The 18,777-nt window shown below is 43.8% G+C and overlaps 1 protein-coding gene across 1 annotated transcript in view; it reads left to right on the top strand.

Annotated features, from left to right (window-relative positions):
• Window positions 1-11,784: 11,784 nt before the first annotated feature.
• The window catches only part of LOC109898993 (zinc finger homeobox protein 4-like), a 20,776-nt gene continuing 13,783 nt past the window's right edge, over window positions 11,785-18,777 (top strand). Inside the window, exon 1 of the mRNA XM_031835058.1 lies at window positions 11,785-12,323. The gene's annotated coding sequence lies outside the window, so the exon portion shown is untranslated. The remainder of the gene's footprint in view (window positions 12,324-18,777) is intronic.

The following is an 18,777-nucleotide window of genomic DNA, read 5'->3' as shown; positions in this document are numbered from 1 at the left end:
ATCAGACTGTTAACCTTTCTAGCGCTAGTGGAACCCCTCGACAACATTCCGTTGAAAAGGCAGTGCGCGAAATTCTAAAATATTTTTGGGGAAATATGTAACTTTCACACATTAACAAATCCAATACAGAAAATGAAAGATAAACATCTTGTTAATCTAACCATCGTGTCCGATTTCAAAAATGCTTTACAGCGAAAGCACAACATATGATTATGTTAGGTCATAGCCAAGTTAAAAAAACACAGCCATTTTTCCAGCCAAAGATAGGAGTCACAAAAAGCAGAAATATAGATAAAACTAATCACTAAACTTTGATGATCGTCATCAGATGACACTCATAGGACATCATGTTACACAATACATGTATGTTTTGTTCGATAATGTGCATATTTATATCCAAAAATCTCAGTTTACACTGGCGCGTTACGTGCAGTAATGTTTTGATTCCAAAACATCCAGTGATTTTGCCGAAATACTCATAATAAACATTGATAAAAGATACAACAGTTATTCCCAGAATTAAAGATAGACTTCTCCTTAATGCAACCGTTGTGTCAGATTTCAAAAAAACTTTACGGAAAAAGCATAATCTGAGAACGGCACTTAGAGCCCAAAACACCCAGAGAAATATCTGCCATTTTGGAGTCAACAGAAGTTAGAAATAACACTATATATATATTCACTTACCTTTGATGATCTTCATCCGAAGGCACTCCCAGGAATCACAGTTCGACAATAAATGACAGATTTTTTCCATAAAGTTCATGATTTATGTCCAAATAGCCACTTGTTGTTAGCGTGTTCAGCCCAGTAATTAATCTTCATGAGGCGCGAGCACTTCGTCCAGACAAAAACTCGAAAAGTTCCGTTACAGGTCGTAGAAACAAGTCAAACGATGTATGGAATCAATCTTTAGGATGTTTTTAACATAAAACATCAATAAGCTTCCAACCGGAGAATTCTTATGTCTGAAGAAAAGCCATTAAACGAGAGCTAACTCTGTCGGGAGCACGCGTCACAAGCCTGAGACACTCTGCCAGACCACTACCTCAAACAGGTCTCATGAGCCCCTCCTTTATAGCAGAATCCTCAAACCAGTTTCTAAAGACGGTTGACATCTAGTGGAAGCCGTAGGAAGTGCAACTTGCCTCCATAGACACTGTGTATTCTGTAGGCCAAGCTTTCAAAACTACAAACCTCAAATATCCCACTTCCTGGTTTGGATTTTTCTCAGGTTTTGCCTGCCATACATCATTCAAACAGTTTTAGAAACTTCAGAGGGTTTTCTATCCAATACTAATAATAATATGCATATATTAGTATCTGGGACAAAGTAGGAGGCAGTTCACTCTGGGCACGCTATTCATCCAAAAGTGAAAATGCTGCCCCCTATCCCAAAAAGGTTAAACAGCCATCACTAACATTGAGTGGCTGCTGCCAACATACTGACTCAACTCTAGCCACTTTAATAATGGAAAAATTGATGTAATAAATGTATCACTAGACACTTTAAACAACGCCAATAATGTTTACATACCCTACAATACTCATCTCATATGTATATACTGTACTCTATACCATTTACTGCATCTTGCCATCTTGATGTAATATATGTATCACTAGCCAGTTTAAACAATGCCACTTTATATAATGTTTACATACCCTACATTACTCATCTCATATGTATATACTGTACTCTATACCATCTACTGCATCTTGCCATCTTTATGTAATACATGTATCACTAGCCACTTTAAACAATGCCACTTTATATAATGTTTACATACCCTACATTACTCATCTCATATTTATATAATGTACTCTATACCATCTACTGCATCTTGCCATCTTGATGTAATATATGTATCACTAGCCAGTTTAAACAATGCCACTTTATATAATGTTTACATACCCTACATTACTCATCTCATATGTACTGTATATACTGTACTCTATACCATCTGCTGCATCTTGCCTATGCCGTTCGGCCATCACTCATTCATATATTTTTATTTACATATTCTTATTCATTCCTTTACACTTGTGTGTATAAGGTAGTTGTTGTGAAATTGTTAGATTACTTGTTAGATATTACTGCATGGTTGGAACTAGAAGCACAAGCATTTTGCTACTCTCGCATTAACATCTGCTAACCATGTGTATGTGACAAATAAATTAATTTTGATTTACACTGTAGGAGAGTCTGACATACTGTACCAGTGAAAGGTTTGGACACACCTACTCAATCAAGGGCTGTTCTTTATTTGTTACTATTTTTTTACATTGTAGAATAATAGTAAGGACATCAAAACTATGAACTAACACATGGATTCATGTAGTAACCATAAAAGTGATAAACAAATATATTCGATTTTAGATTTGAGATTCTTTGTTGTAACCACCCTCTGCCTTGATGACAGCTTTGCACAGTCTTGGCATTCTCTGAACCATCTTCACATGGGATGCTTTTTGGAGTTCCCACATATGCTGAGCACTTGTTGGCTGCTTTTCCTTCACTCTGAGGTCCAACTCATCGCAAACCATCTCAATTGTGTTGAGGTCGGGTGGTTGTGGAGGCCAGGTCATTTGATGCAGCACTCCTACACTCTCCTTCTTGATCAAATAGCCCTTACACACCATGGAGGCCATTGTCCTGTTGGAAAACAAATATTAGTCCCACTAAGGGAAAACCAGATGGGATGGCGTATCGCTGCAGAATGCTGTGGTAGCCATGCTGGTTAAGTGTGCCTTGAATTCTAAATAGATCACTGACAGTGTCACCAGCAAAACACCATCCCACCTCCTCCTCCATAGTGCTTGATGGTTTTTGAGACTGCACTTGAAGAAACTTTCAAAGTTGTTGAAATGTTCTGTATTGACTAACCTTCATGTCTTGAAGTAATAATGGACTGTTGTTTCTCTTTGCTGTTCTTGCCATAATATGGACTTGGTATTTTACCTAATAGGGCTGTCTTCTGTATACCACCTTGGCACAACACAACTGATTGGCTCAAACACATTAAGAAGGAAAGAAATTCCAAAAATGTACTTTTAACAAGGCACACCTGTTAATTGAAATGCATTCCAGGTGACTACCTCATGACGCTGGTTGAGAGAATGCCAAGAGTGTGCAAAGCTGTCTTCAAGACAAAGCGTGTCTACTTTGAAGAATCTCAAATATAAAATAGATTTTGATTTTTAAACACGGGATTCCATATGTGTAATTTTATAGTTTTGATGTCTTCATTATTATTCATTATTATTCTACAATGTAGAAAATAGTTTTAAAAAATAATAGTAAAAAATAAAGAAAAACCCTGGAATGAGTAGATGTGTCCAAACTTTTGACTGGTACTGTATAACCCTTCATTTGAGTTCAGTCTTCGCCAATGAGAACCAAGAGAGGCCTAGCTTTGTCCTCTATGACTGGGAAAGGCCTCAATTCTAGGCTATAAAGAATCTTACATCCATCTCATTAGATCAGAACAGGATGGCTCAACAGTGATTCATATTACTGGTTTGCATCGTAAAAAAGGATAGTTGTGTTTTGCTGCGTAACACACTTAAATTATTGGTCTACCTATATGATGCGGAACATTGTCAGGTTATTAGGTATAGAAGGTTCATTAACAACAGAACACCATGGTTGCCATAACAATTTAAACAGGTTGTTTGTAAATGTGTAGAATGTGTTTGTTTTGGGTCCACACTGGTAAGTTAACTTATGTAAATTAGACAGTCACAGTGGATTTTCTTCTGAATAACTGGTCAGGGCATAACACATTCCATTAAGCTTCAGGCTACTTTGATGTAAGGCTTGATCACACCTGTAGTGACTACTTCTATCCGTCACGCCCATTGTTACTTATCTATTGTTCACTAGATATATCAAAGCAATTTCATCCAACACAGTGCTGAAAAACAGAATGCTTCCCACCACTAGATCACAGAACTAAAGGTGAGCTGGACGTGATCCCAACGCTGCCACCAGTGTAGTGGAAGAAAGTGAAAGCTGCAACAGGGACTCTAACCAGGACTCTAACCAGGGCTCAAACAAGTGAACTCTAACGGCCATTGCCATGAAAGCCTAGTGTTCCCCTGGGCAGAGGCAGTAGGCCTAAAACGCTGGCATTTAAGGCTTGTTACAATAGCCTAAGTATTTAATGACCATGATAATCATCATGAAATGGCCTTGGAGAAACCATAAAGTGTAAACCAACATAATTCATTATTTTACATGAACCTGTTTAAAATGTATCATTATGGTTTAATTGATCATAATCCAGACTCGCTATAGTTACAAATAGCATGCAGTTGCACCGGGGGAATTTAAACCAAACAGATTTTTTGCAGGTCTTCTCTTTCCCCACATTTATTGATGAATGAATTTCCCATCTTGAAAATGTATCCCCATTCCTTAATCAAATACCTTAATGAATGTCACAACAAAAGACAACAGGCAAATAGAGCCTTTTATTCTAAACTGGCAACCGTCATCAAATCTGACATAGCACCAGTATCGCAAAGTATCGAGCAAAAACGAGCATAGAAAACAGCATTGGGATTCATAAATAAAAAATTTAAAAATGTAATGTAATGTAAGACTACATAAGAATATAAATAAATGTGGGACACAACAAAGTCAGTGTAGAACACCATTGTCCATCATGCATTGCTCCAATAACTTTTAAAAGATTGTTCTGAAGATTGCCCCCCAAAAATATATTTTCCTATGAATGAAGTCACACAAAAATGTGTTCCTTTTCCTTCTAATTAAGTCGCACAAAAGGTGATGTATTTTCACATGAATTAAGCCACACAAAAATGCACAAAATCTGTTGAAATTATTTTTGTAAATATTTGCACAAATTGAGTGTGAGATACAGCAGTCATAGGGCCACATAGATCATCCCCTCCAATACCTAGAGTCCTTTCATGCTGTCAGTCAGGCCTTTACTAGTCCATATGGACTGAGGGATAAGATATCCTCACACAGAATGGACTCTCTGTTATCGGTATTTGCTAGATTTGTATTTGTATTTTTTTTAAATGAAACAATTATCTGCTGCCAAGGCTTCCCGGGGTCCACTCAGAGATCCTAAACTGTGGGTTTCACCTCACTCAAAATGACTAATTATGTAGTTATGTTTATTATATTACGATGACCCTATTAGTATCATAGATTCATAGCCTCAATATAATTATTGAAAACTGGAATCGTCTATTTTTCTAATTCAGAATATCAACGGTTGGTCACTGGCTAGAGAATAATTATATTGCTGATATTAAACTTGTTTTAATTAGTATTATAGATAATCGCACATTGATCACCCTCCATAAAACTTTTATTATTATTATTGACTGTCATAATACAAATTATTGTTGGTCCTTTTTCATTGACCATTAGGCTGTCATGTAGGAATATAGTTTGATTATTTGTGTCTTATAAACCGAACAGTACATCATGGGTCTAAATTGACGCCTCACTTCAAGCATTTCCAAATGTCTAATAGGCATCAACCTAAGCTGTGCATTTGCGTTGATCGTCTGGCTTGGCCTGGTGGACTTGACTGTGATTTGGTCCTTCTCTAGCTTTGATGATTCGAGCTTCCTAGCTGTCAAATTGTTGCCATGGAATTGACTTCTCCCCTTTGCGGTGCGGTCCAATAGTAACCGAGTTATTTACCGTGCGAGGACGGCCCATTGAGTACGAGAAGAGGGGTAGAGGGTAACCCCAAGAGAAGGATAGTGGATGTCTGAAGACCCTCCTTAGAGAGGACAGCGGACAGTAGTCCAGTAAATTGACATGTTCTGGCTCGTGTTGTCATGGAAAGTATTTTAATAAGATTTTGAAGAGAAAAGCTCCATCCTTTTAATTCAATTTTAATTCACCATTTTGGCAGAAAATATTTCGTTGTTTAAAATGATTGATTAGAAAGTATAAATTTCAGGTGCTGTTTTTTTGTGATTTAAGTGAAAACATTAATAATTTATTAAATGTATTTATTATTATTACAATATTATTATTATTATTATTATTATTATTTATACTTTTGTATTATTATTGGTATAGTCATTACTAATATACATAATTAGGCTTAAATCGTTAAATATTCAAGTTCATTTCTAAAATGCAGATATAGCCTAGTTATTCTAATTTGATTTAGTCTACTCTGAACTAGTGATCACATTTCAGGCACAAAATGAAAATGTAAATAATCCCAACTGAATTCAGTAGGCCCATTAGACCTGTATAGGTAGAGATACAACGTCTTCTGTTCTTCTTCACAATGGCCAGTAGCCTCTCTCTCTCTCTCTCTCTCTCTCCCCCCCCCCCCCCCCCCCCCTCTCTCTCTTTCTCTCCCCCTCTCTCTCTCTCTCTCTCTCTCTCTCCCCCCCCTCTCTCTCTCTCTCCCCCTCCCCCCCCCCCTCTCTCTCTCTCTCTCTCTCCCCCCCCCCCTCTCCCCCCCCCCCCCCTCTCTCTCTTTCTCTCCCCCTCTCTCTCTCTCTCTCTCTCTCTCCCCCCCCTCTCTCTCTCTCTCCCCCTCCCCCCCCCCCTCTCTCTCTCTCTCCCCCCCCCTCTCTCTCTCTCTCCCCCTCCCCCCCCCCCTCTCTCTCTTTCTCTCCCCCTCTCTCTCTCTCTCTCCCCCCCTCTCTTTCTCTCTCTCTCTCTCTCTCTCTCTCTCTCTCTCTCTCTCTCTCTCTCTCTCTCTCTCTCACTGTGTGTGTCAAAAGACAGGGACAAAGAGTGCAGGTGCGTCTCCCAGATGACCAGATTGTCTTTTCATCACCATCATATTTCTGTAGAATTCACGTTACTTGTACATTATTGTGCTAACGGCTATTTGTGGTTTGGATCAGGGTTGCGTCTGGTATGTGGAGGTATATGGCAGAGGCACTTTTTGAGGAGATAGATTTATATGGAGGACACTCCTGCACACATGTCTATTAAAGAGGGATCAAGAATGAAAAACTCGCGCACAGCGAGGACCAAGGGCCAAGTGGGAAGGGGCACAAGGGCGAGGGAGATTAAATGGAAGGAGGGTTGGATGGGGATAAAGAGATGGAGGAGTGTGTGTGTGTGTGTGTGTGTGTCGTGGGGGTGATCAAGTGTTGTCAAGTGTAGCCTATGAGTGTACAGTTTCCTCTAAATTTCCTCACCAGATCGACCCGTTCGCGCGCCGCTGTTCTGGAAGTCACTTTTCACCAAGCCCCCCCTTTCAAACCCGCGAACACCGTGCAGGCTGCACGCGCGTCTGGCCCTGGTAAAGGCTTTACAATCTGTTCCATTGATTTCCTCTTATCAAATAAACAGAATGGCACCGCGTGCGTGGACACACCTCTACCCCTCCATACACCTCCTTAAACCCTTTCACGCACTACCTGTGCCTGCTCGCGCACCCCTCCCCTACAGTCTGGAGACGGGAGCAGCTGTGATTCCATGTAAATGTTACATGATTGACACCTCGTGATTCTACACCCCCCCCCCCCCTTCTTTCCCTAATATCATACCGCGTATTATTAATGCACAGTTTATGCAATAAACGCTGTTGTCTTATCTCCTTTTAACAATGCAACCAGTGAAAAGATTGCCCCTGATTTGATTCACCATTTTTGATTAATGCCTGGTGAGAGGCCGTCGAGAAACGGCTGATCAATGTGATGTGATGTGATGCTGAAATGTGATATTGGCTGGAATTGCTCTAGTTGACCCTTTAAATGTAGCCGTAATCCGTGTGGTCGCTTTGATGACGTACTATAGTCTAATTGTTGTCATCAAGGCTTGCCCTATCATCTCCCATCTGGAAGCACTCTGACATATAGCCACAGAGGAGTCACCCCGCTATAGAACGTTAAATTAAACTTCGTTTTAAACCCTATAGCTGTCTTTCCGTCGTTTCTCTTTTCCATCTCTTGTTTCCTCTCCTTTGAAGAGAGCAGGAGAGTGGGCTGATATCGGCCTCATGTTGCCTATAGATTTTCGTTTATATAATCGATTGAAATGTCCCAATACATTGATTTTTGACTCAGTGTTTTACAAACAAGCGTTTATAGGTCTCGATTTTATGTTAGGAATGATTCCAGCGTGACACGAGCCACAGATGAGACGGGAGTTATTGACAAGTGATCTAAATACAAACAAGTAAACATATTTTATTTTGCTTGTGAAATGTCTAAATTGACCGGGACAGATAAAACCAGAGAGAGGGGACAGACAATAGACACAAAAGCATTGTCCTCCTCTCCTGCCGATGAAATACTAAAAAACACCAAGCGGTTCCTTCCTCTGAAATTCTTGCATTATATACCTTCACATTGCGGAATATTAAATTAAAGTTGGATAAGTCCATGTAGAGGGGAGGCTGCGTCCAACGCGGACTCATTTCCCCAATTCTGTAGCGGCAACACTTCGCTCCCCTCTTTTCAATGACAATGTGCCAAAAATCTAGGCATTTTCAAAACAGATTCCATATGATATAAGCGGATTGCTACTGAGCGTACGAGTAAGATACAGAAAGAGAAACGGAATGCTATTTTACCAAAGGTATAGTTTTTATTTCTCTTTTGTTGCTGCATGGGTATAAGCTTTTGGAAATTTAAAGGAAGGAATATTCAAAGTTATAAACTGATTGTATGTTTATGTATTCGAGTTGTCTGGTTTAGGGTCCATGCCATTAAAACGTCGAGAAGTTTTAGGTTGGGTTAATGTGGGGGAAAAGTTCATTGGTATCGGACATTATTCGGTGTTTGAATGGAAGGAGAAGAAATTAGAGATTTCTCTGTAGAGTTATGTCTGTACGTAATGTCTAACGCAAAGTATGGGAATATTATTTGATTCTCCCGGTAAACGTATTTTGCAAGTGAAACTATATGAACAAGTTCTATATAATTTGGGGGAATTAATTAGTTAGCATCACGAGCTTTTGTTTTATTCAAATTCACTGTGCACTGCCACGCAATATTCTAATGTGAAATTGACATGAATTTTGATACGTGATTAAATTCTGACCATTTTGATGCTCATGATTTGACCATAAATTCCATTATTTTGGGGCTATATTTGCCCATTGATAGTTATGGATTTTGATAAAGGAAAACCGTTTTTTATTTAACATTACCTCCTTGAGTCCTTGTGTGTTTCCGTCGCTAACACACGCTGCACGTGTGCTGTTGCTTCTCTACGTGTTGTGACTTGTGTTGGGCTATTCTGGTTATGGGTCTGTGTGTAGCCTAAGGGACATGGGTCAGTGTGTTGGGTATAGAGGGTTTGCCAGTGGGTCTGTGTGTTTTGAGGAAAGGGTCAAACTTCCCCATTCGTGACCTAACGGACCCCAGAGGGCGCCGGTGCTTTGGACTAAAACCATCAGATTTGAAACAAGGGAGAACCCCCAACCTCCCAGTCCTTATGGCAGGAGTCAGACCGCTACCGAGGGGTGAACATGCCTCAAAGCAATGGAAAACAACGACCCAGGGAGAAAGCGTCAGGAATTTGATCCCATATTATTGTATTATTATTGTAATAACCATTCACAAAAAGCAATAGTAGTTATATTTTTATTCGTATTCGTTTGAAAATGAAACACTTGAAAATGGTCTTTCTGATATAAACTCAATTGGCAACGTACGGTCCTTTTTTAATCGTTTTATTTCACCCTTCAGTCTAACCTGAGGACACACACACACTCTGAGTTTACAGATAATATATCATTAATTGGGGATTCTGAGATATGGAAATGGGGCGAAATGTTAGTTAACTTGGTATTTTGTCAAGCAGCCTCCGGAGAAAGAGCATCGTCTGCTGGAACAGTGAGAGGGAGGCGACCGGGGGATTTACAAATGCATGAGGTTAAGATAAAGAGTATCAGGCCCTTAAATCAGCCGTACTTTCTTCATTCACCGTGAAAACAAAAGACAAGTGAATGTCTGCAATATATGGACACGTCCCTCACAGTCGCCTGCTACGAGTGTATTAGTCTGCGTCCTCGCAAGAAAATAAGTGACCACCTGAAAATAAAATCAATCAATAGTTAAACATTCAGAACAACCTTTAGTCCATCGCACCAGGTTTCTTGTTATAGCCTTACGATTCTGTGAGACCAGAAAATCTGTCTGCAACGCTCCGTCCATTGCCTCTTGCTCCATGCTGGTTTTCCAACCAGGCAGCGGCTTGTCTGGCTCCTCCTGTCCGCCGAGTGAGTCGCCTCTCCGGGAAGAGCAGTTTGGAATCCCTGGAGGACGCTAAAAAGCAACAGCCTCAGATCTGCGAAAAGTGACGCCTCGGCTGACCACATTTAACACAGGTCACAGCCCTAGTAGTCCGGGAAACAGCAGCCCTGGGTCGAGCTTGGTTTGGGCTTGGTCGGTGTGGGTCTGGTTCAGTTGTAGGCTACTGCAGTAGGATGTATTGGCTGCCAGCAGCCTTATCATAGGATCCCAAAACCCAGCTCAGTCAATTCACCCCCTTCCATTTTTTACATGAAGGAGAACCGATCTTCTGCTTCCCTACACGATGAAGACCATGTTCAGGTCTCCGGATAGCGACTGTTATGAGAGAGAACAAATTAAGTAAAAAAGGATCAGGGTGGAAGGGAACATAGTTAAACGGACTAATGCAGTGAATAGGCCTATATACATGTATTGGTTTGAATGGTGTGTTGGATTCAATGGGTCTTACATTGCCTGAGGTTTTATGCATGGCTCCATAAAACCCAGTCATCCTATGTGGACTGGGAGTTGGTACCATGAGCTTTGATGCTCATGTATTTGCAGTTTTTTTGTTATTTTCTAAGGTGATGCTTGTGTAGGCTATAGGCTACTTTCTATCAATCACGAGATATATGTTTCCGATGGTATCGTCACAAAGAAAAACACGTTAATAAACATGTCGTTATTTTTAACCCATATATTCTAACGACTGGTTCGTTTCTTATAATGTGGCCTCTGCATTGGGCCCATCTATCTACTATGTCATATAAATACTGCTATGTTCTTGACATCTATAGACGCGTAGACCAATCTATGCTCTTCTATGCTGTACAATAAGTCAAATCCATTCTACAGTATTTCACCTTTTAGATACGTAATGTAGGCCTTATAATTGAGACTTTTTTAAATTGACTTTGCATCAAGTTATAATATTGAGATAAAATGTATATGTAAATAAATATCATATATACCCACCTTTATGATAAGGCCGGCGTGTTCCTCCACTGTATAGGCCTAAACGCCTGTTCTCTTCAGTTTTTCATAGCCAGACATATGCTTTCTTGTTCTGTCATAGTTTTACATCAATGTAATAAACATATCGATATTGTGTTCAATATTGACAACATGCCCTTGTTTACATACGGTATTCAATTTACAACACAGTTAAACACATTCAATTAGTCTCTATCTGATACAGGGTTCTATGTAAGCATCTTCAATCTGTGCATCTCTCAAGATTCCACATATTTAAATCCACTAGATCAAATATTATCCTATATATTTAATACAATCAGGATATCAAAATAAGCTAAACGTATCAATACATTTGGAATATATACTGACATTCTGAACAGCTTTAACATAATACTATATTTTATATGTGCCTTGCACCGGGTGGCATATCAGGCTATAGTTTTGTCCTCGTCTGCGGATCTTTATATATAAACAAGGGTGATTTCTCTAATTCTGTACCCTATTTGGTTAACAGGAAATGGCTATTTGTTGTTCTGCATGTCTTTGGACTAGCCGGTAAAACCGTAAAAATGTGCCCCTGTTAAGATCACTTTGGTCAATCTGACGCGTTCCGCCCTAAGGGCTTTGCTCTGGACAGGGGCTCAGTGCGTCATTTGCAATGTGGAGACTGTTGATCAGCTCGCTAATTACACCTCTCTCTCTGTTCCTCTCTCTCTTCCTCTCTCTCCCACCCTCTCTCATTCGCCCTCTCTCTTCCATTCCCAGAGTGCATATCGGGAATAGACACACAAAGACATGCGCACTCAACTTAATCAGCCATTTTTTTAAACAGGGCTAAAACGATAATAATTAGCAGAATAAAGACATATCGGATTTTCCTTTCCTTTCCGCAGTTTCTCGACCGCTCCACAACCGAACTGAGAGGCTGCAGTCGAGACATCTTTCACCGCTCGGACCCAAAGGATAGCTTTCATACCGCTTGCCATTTTGTATGTTTATTTTTTTTCAATAAAGTTGGGAGGATTATACATTTTTTCCCCTTTTTCCATTTTTGTGTTATCATATTTCGCAACTATTGGATGTGACTTTGTTTTCAAACCAAAAACAGGAGAAGAAAGGGAACGAACTGCGGGGGGTAGAAAGTAAGTTTTTTTCTATAACTTTTATTGAGCAGTTGGTGTTTAATACAGGTCAAATATTGAATATATTTTTAGGTGGATCCCGCAGAAACTTTGACATAGCGCTCAGCAGATAACAGCTGTTTTCATGTGGTATGTTTTCGGCAATAGCCCAGCCCAGCTTTGCCTTGGAAAACATCGCATTTTGAGGTGTTTGTTGAAGTCCTGCTTTGGTTTTACTAGCAGAGAATTGTCACGGGCCAGACGAAAGCCTTTACGTGAGTGTCATTGCCATTGCTGCCTCGGCCAAATCTGCTCTCAAAGTTTGCTAGGGTTTGTCTCATTCCGATCGTAATGTCATACGATCTGTGAAATACAACGGAAAACAAATCGTTACATGATATCAGGTATTTCCCCGGTGTGGCTTGGTTAATTACGGCGCTAGACTAGACGTAACGAGGTCCGATCTATGGTGGTCTAGGATACGTGAATGTTTTATCCCTGTTGTCTTCCACCGGTGAAAGAGTTCTGCCTGGTTTCAGTGCTGGACCACTTTTAAAAGCTGGACCTGACGGTTCGGCAGTTAGGCTACATTGTTTCCATTCATTTGTTTTCTGATAATGTCGCTATCTTCCTCACGTTATTGTTACGTTTAACACCGTATACATTCTTAAACGACGTGAAGAGCAAAACGATTTACACCGTCACGCTTATATATTGTTTAGATAGATACATGTATTGTCTTTTTAGATTATACTATTGAGATTCAATGTATGTTCAATGTATAATGGTCCTACAATTCCCAATTACCTGCTGTGTGTAAAGGAGTAGCCATTGTACCGAGCCGTGGGGTGGCTGTGTGGCCGGGGAAGGAGACCAGTCGTTGGGCTACTGATAACACGCAGGTCCCCTGGATCCAGAAGCTCACGGTTCTTGAATATTTCGATAAAGTCTTACAAAATTGGGGGAAAAAGAGCATAAGAGGCCCAAACTCTTCATTATGTGTTCTCTATTTTCTTTACTCATGTCATATTGCCGTAACGTAAGATTCGTTTCCTCCCCATTCATTCGCTTTGGTGGGCTCATATTTTTTTTCCATATAATGAATTGTCCTTGCATTGTCAGTGATTAGGTTTTAGCCCAGGCTTCGGTGGTGAGTTGTCTATGCATGCTGGTTGTTTAGTGTAACTTGGGGTACAGAGGACAGGTGAGGAGAGGGGCTGTGGTAGTTTTTTTTGCCTGATGACTGACTGGTTTGAGGTAGAGTCTTGGCTGGGATTGGGACACAACAGTGACAGGGACATCGATCGCTTGCATTAAGGGGGCAAAAAAACAACAGAAAAACACGGGGACACGAGAGGCAGCTTCAAACTCCGGTATGTAAGGTTGTGGGTGTGTGTGTGTGTGTGTGTGTTTGCGCTCTCCGCTCGCTCTTTCTACGGCACATCAGCAGCATGATGATGTTTCTACTGGATTTCAACTACGGCTTTCTCTTCTTCGGCATATTAGGACGATTTTTACATGTCTTTGTTTTTGCTTTGATTTAAGGGGAATCATTTGAGCTATTTTCGGGTATTTGTAGTTCTTTAGCTAGATAAATAACTTTGGAAACAAATGCATCCACCGTTTGTATTTAATGGATATACGATCTTTTTTAATTAAGGACTGTTGGACTTAAGCAAAAATGAGGACTGCAGAAATTATTTTTACCATTGTACAATTTTGCATACAATTATTTTGATAAATATTTGTATAAAATTATTATTATTATTATTATGATTATGCTGCAATAGTGGTTTGGAACTATGACTTGCATATTTTAAGGATAATTCCAACGAATTACATTTGTTCATTTTTGTGCATTAATGAGTCTGAGAATTAAAGTTGATATAGCCTATTTGACAACATTAAACATTTAAACATTTATCTGAATAGTGGTGATTTGGGAGAAATGGGTTCAATGCTATGTAGTAAAATTAATGTATGCTACTAATATTTTATTTCTAATAAGCTACGCAACACTCCATTTAACGATGTTAAAAACCCCAAAAAGGAAATTATGAGAAAAGATGGAAAAATGTAATTACAGTGAGTTTCGTCAGTATTTGGGATGTAATTGTCTCACAGAACATGGTTACGTGTTTTCTCTCTCTCAGTCCTGTTCTTAAGGCAATGCTACTGGACCTTCACTTTGTCTGACGGCTGCGCGTTGGTTTTGTTTTACTGTGATGATGAATATTATTATTATTACAGCAATATTATTACTGTGTGTGCGCGCGCACGCACGCGCCTGCGATATAAAGCGCATTACACTGGGTTTAAAGCAAGCCTCGATAGGGGATTGAGGATGTGTTTGACCTATACTGCCAGTCTTGGAGGACAATTGAAAATGAAGAGTAAAAGCTGTAATTGGTTAGTATGAAAAACAATGCAAGGCGTTTCAGTACATCAATGTGCTCCCAACAGGAGAATGTATATATAACAGTGCTTCTACATCTGCCTTGCTTGCTGCTTGGAGGTTTAGGCTGGGTTTCTGTGTAGCGCTTGGTGACATCGACTGATGTAAAAAGGGCTGTATTAATACATTTGATTGACATTTGATTGTATAATAACACATGTATTAGTGTGTATAAAACACATGGAGCCAATGGCGTCAGGAAGGGACACAAAACAAGAGACAGCCCCGTGGTTCTTCTGTGTAACAGCTTATAGTTCAACTGCATTTAAAACTCACACCATCGTGTATTAGTGCTTCTTATATGATTCAACATCTTCCACAGCTAACAGCACATTTCATCATTACAACCTTAATCAAGGTGCTACTAGAGAGAAAGACAATAGGGGGAAGAAGAAGGGATAGGAGAAGAGCAGGAGAGGGGCAGGGAGAGAGATAGAGGGAGAGGGGCAGGGAGAGAGATAGAGGGAGAGCGGCAGGGAGAGGGGCAGGGAGAGAGATAGAGAGGGAGAGCGGCAGGGAGAGAGATAGAGAGGGAGGGGCAGGGAGAGAGATAGAGGGAGAGGGGCAGGGAGAGAGATAGAGAGGGAGAGGGGCAGGGAGAGAGATAGAGAGGGAGAGGGGCAGGGAGAGAGATAGAGGGAGAGGGGCAGGGAGAAAGCGAGGAAGAGAGGGAGAGGGGCAGGGAGAAAGCGAGGAAGAGAGGGAGAGCGGCAGGGAGAGGGGCAAGGAGAGGGGCAGGGAGAGAGATAGAGGAAGAGAGGGAGAGGGGCAGGGAGAGAGATAGAGGGAGAGGGGCAGGGAGAAAGCGAGGAAGAGAGGGAGAGGGGCAGGGAGAAAGCGAGGAAGAGAGGGAGAGCGGCAGGGAGAGGGGCAAGGAGAGGGGCAGGGAGAGAGATAGAGGAAGAGAGGGAGAGGGGCAGGGAGAGAGATAGAGGGAGAGGGGCAGGGAGAAAGCGAGGAAGAGAGGGAGAGCGGCAGGGAGAGAGCGAGGAAGGGAGGGAGAGAGATAAAAGAAGAGAGGGAGAGGGGCAGGGAGAGAGATAGAGGGAGAGGGGCAAGGAGAGGGGCAGGGAGAGAGATAGAGGGAGAGGGGGCAGGGAAAGGGGCAGGGAGAGAGATAGAGGGAGAGGGGCAGGGAGAGAGATAGAGGGAGAAGGGGCAGGGAGGGATAGAGGGAGAGCGGCAGGGAGAGGGGCAGGGAGAGAGATAGAGAGGGAGAGCGGCAGGGAGAGAGATAGAGAGGGAGGGGCAGGGAGAGAGATAGAGGGAGAGGGGCAGGGAGAGAGATAGAGAGGGAGAGGGGCAGGGAGAGAGATAGAGAGGGAGAGGGGCAGGGAGAGAGATAGAGGGAGAGGGGCAGGGAGAAAGCGAGGAAGAGAGGGAGAGGGCAGGGAGAAAGCGAGGAAGAGAGGGAGAGCGGCAGGGAGAGGGGCAAGGAGAGGGGCAGGGAGAGAGATAGAGGAAGAGAGGGAGAGGGGCAGGGGAGAGAGATAGAGGGAGAGGGGCAGGGAGAGAGATAGAGGGAGAGGGGCAGGGAGAGAGATAGAGGGAGAGCGGCAGGGAGAGGGGCAGGGAGAGAGATAGAGAGGGAGAGCGGCAGGGAGAGAGATAGAGAGGGAGGGGCAGGGAGAGAGATAGAGGGAGAGGGGCAGGGAGAGAGATAGAGAGGGAGAGGGGCAGGGAGAGAGATAGAGAGGGAGAGGGGCAGGGAGAGAGATAGAGGGAGAGGGGCAGGGAGAAAGCGAGGAAGAGAGGGAGAGGGGCAGGGAGAAAGCGAGGAAGAGAGGGAGAGCGGCAGGGAGAGGGGCAAGGAGAGGGGCAGGGAGAGAGATAGAGGAAGAGAGGGAGAGGGGCAGGGAGAGAGATAGAGGGAGAGGGGCAGGGAGAGAGATAGAGGGAGAGCGGCAGGGAGAGGGGCAGGGAGAGAGATAGAGAGGGAGAGCGGCAGGGAGAGAGATAGAGAGGGAGGGGCAGGGAGAGAGATAGAGAGGGAGAGGGGCAGGGAGAGAGATAGAGAGGGAGAGGGGCAGGGAGAGAGATAGAGGGAGAGGGGCAGGGAGAAAGCGAGGAAGAGAGGGAGAGGGGCAGGGAGAAAGCGAGGAAGAGAGGGAGAGCGGCAGGGAGAGGGGCAAGGAGAGGGGCAGGGAAGAGAGATAGAGGAAGAGAGGGAGAGGGGCAGGGAGAGAGATAGAGGGAGAGGGGCAGGGAAAAGCGAGGAAGAGAAGGGAGAGGGGCAGGGAGAAAAGCGAGGAAGAGAGGGAGAGCGGCAGGGAGAGGGCAAGGAGAGGGGCAGGGAGAGAGATAGAGGAAAGAGAGGGAGAGGGGCAGGGAGAGAGATAGAGGGAGAGGGGCAGGGAGAAAGCGAGGAAGAGAGGGAGAGCGGCAGGGAGAGAGCGAGGAAGGGAGGGAGAGAGATAAAAGAAGAGAGGGAGAGGGGCAGGGAGAGAGATAGAGGGAGAGGGGCAAGGAGAGGGGCAGGGAGAGAGATAGAGGGAGAGGGGCAAGGAGAGGGGCAGGGTAGAGAGATAGAGGGAGAGGGGCAGGGAAAGGGGCAGGGAGAGAGATAGAGGGAGAGGGGCAGGGAGAGAGATAGAGGGAGAGGGGCAGGGAGGGATAGAGGGAGAGGGGCAAGGAGAGGGGCAGGGAGAGGGGCAAGGAGAGAGATAGAGAGGGGCAAGGAGAGAGATAGAGGGAGAGGGGCAGGGAGAGGGGCAAGGAGAGAGATAGAGGGAGAGGGGCAAGGAGAGAGATAGAGGGAGAGGGGGCAAGGAGAGGGGCAAAGGAGAAGAGATAGAGGAGAGGGGCAAGGAGAAGATAGAGGAGAGGGGCAGGGATAGGGGCAAGTAGAGAGGGGAGGGGCAGGGTAGAGAGATTGAGGCGAGAGGGGCAAGGGAGAGGGGCAAGGAGAGAGATGAGAGGGCAGGAGAGGGGCAAGAGATAGCGATAGAGGGAGAGGGCAAGGAGAGAGATAGAGGGAGAGGGCAGGGAGAGGGGCAAGGAGAGCGATAGAGGGAGAGGGGCAGGGAGAGAGATAGAGCGAGAGGGGCAAGGAGAGGGGCAGGGAGAGAGATAGAGGGAGAGGGGCAGGGAGAGAGATAGAGGGGCAGGGAGAGAGATAGAGGGAGAGGGGCAAGGAGAGAGATAGATGGAGAGGGGCAGGGAGAGAGATAGAGGGAGAGGGGCAGGGAGAGGGGCAAGGAGAGAGATAGAGGGAGAGGGGCAAGGAGAGAGATAGAGGGAGAGGGGCAGGGAGAGGGGCCAGGAGAGCGATAGAGGGAGAGGGGCAGGGAGAGAGATAGAGGGAGAGGGGCAAGGAGAGGGGCAGGGAGAGAGATAGAGGGAGAGGGGCAGGGAGAGAGATAGAGGGAGAGGGGCAAGGAGAGAGATAGAGGGAGAGGGGCAAAGAGAGGGGCAGGGAGAGGGGCAAGGAGAGGGCAGGGAGATAGATAGAGGGAGAGGGGCAAGGAGAGAGATAGAGGGAGAGGGGCAAAGAGAGGGGCAGGGAGAGGGCAAGGAGGGGGCAGGGAGAGAGATAGAGGGAAGGGGCAAGGAGAGAGATAAGAGGGGAGAGGGGCAAAGAGAGGGCAGGGAGAGGGATAGAGGAGAAGGGGCAAGGAGAGAGATAGAGGGAGAGGGGCAAAGAGAGGGGCAGGGAGAGGGGCAAGGAGAGGGGCAGGGAGATAGATAGAGGGAGAGGGGCAGGGAGATAGATAGAGGGAGGGAGAGGGGCAGGGAGATAGATAGAGGGGCATAACTATAACTCTTCCCGGGCAGGCAGGCATATCCACCAGGAAGATTGGCCCCAGCCTCTCTTCGGGTCGACGATGTGTCATTTCCACCCAGCCTCATCACCCTCTACCTATCTGATATTAATGGGAAAATCAATATTTCAGGGATTAAATTTCCCTCCTTCATTTTTATGGTTTCTACCTCAATAAGTCTCTCTTCTAATAGATGGAAGTCAGATGATTTAAAATCCTGAGAGAGAATGAGAGAGAGAGAGAGAGAGAGAGAGAGAGA

The sequence above is a fragment of the Oncorhynchus kisutch genome, linkage group LG11, assembly GCF_002021735.2.
Source record: "Oncorhynchus kisutch isolate 150728-3 linkage group LG11, Okis_V2, whole genome shotgun sequence".
In the NCBI taxonomy this organism is placed as follows: domain Eukaryota; kingdom Metazoa; phylum Chordata; class Actinopteri; order Salmoniformes; family Salmonidae; genus Oncorhynchus; species Oncorhynchus kisutch.
The sequence above is the reverse complement of the archived record's forward strand: the minus strand, read 5'-3'. Positions and strand labels throughout refer to the sequence as shown.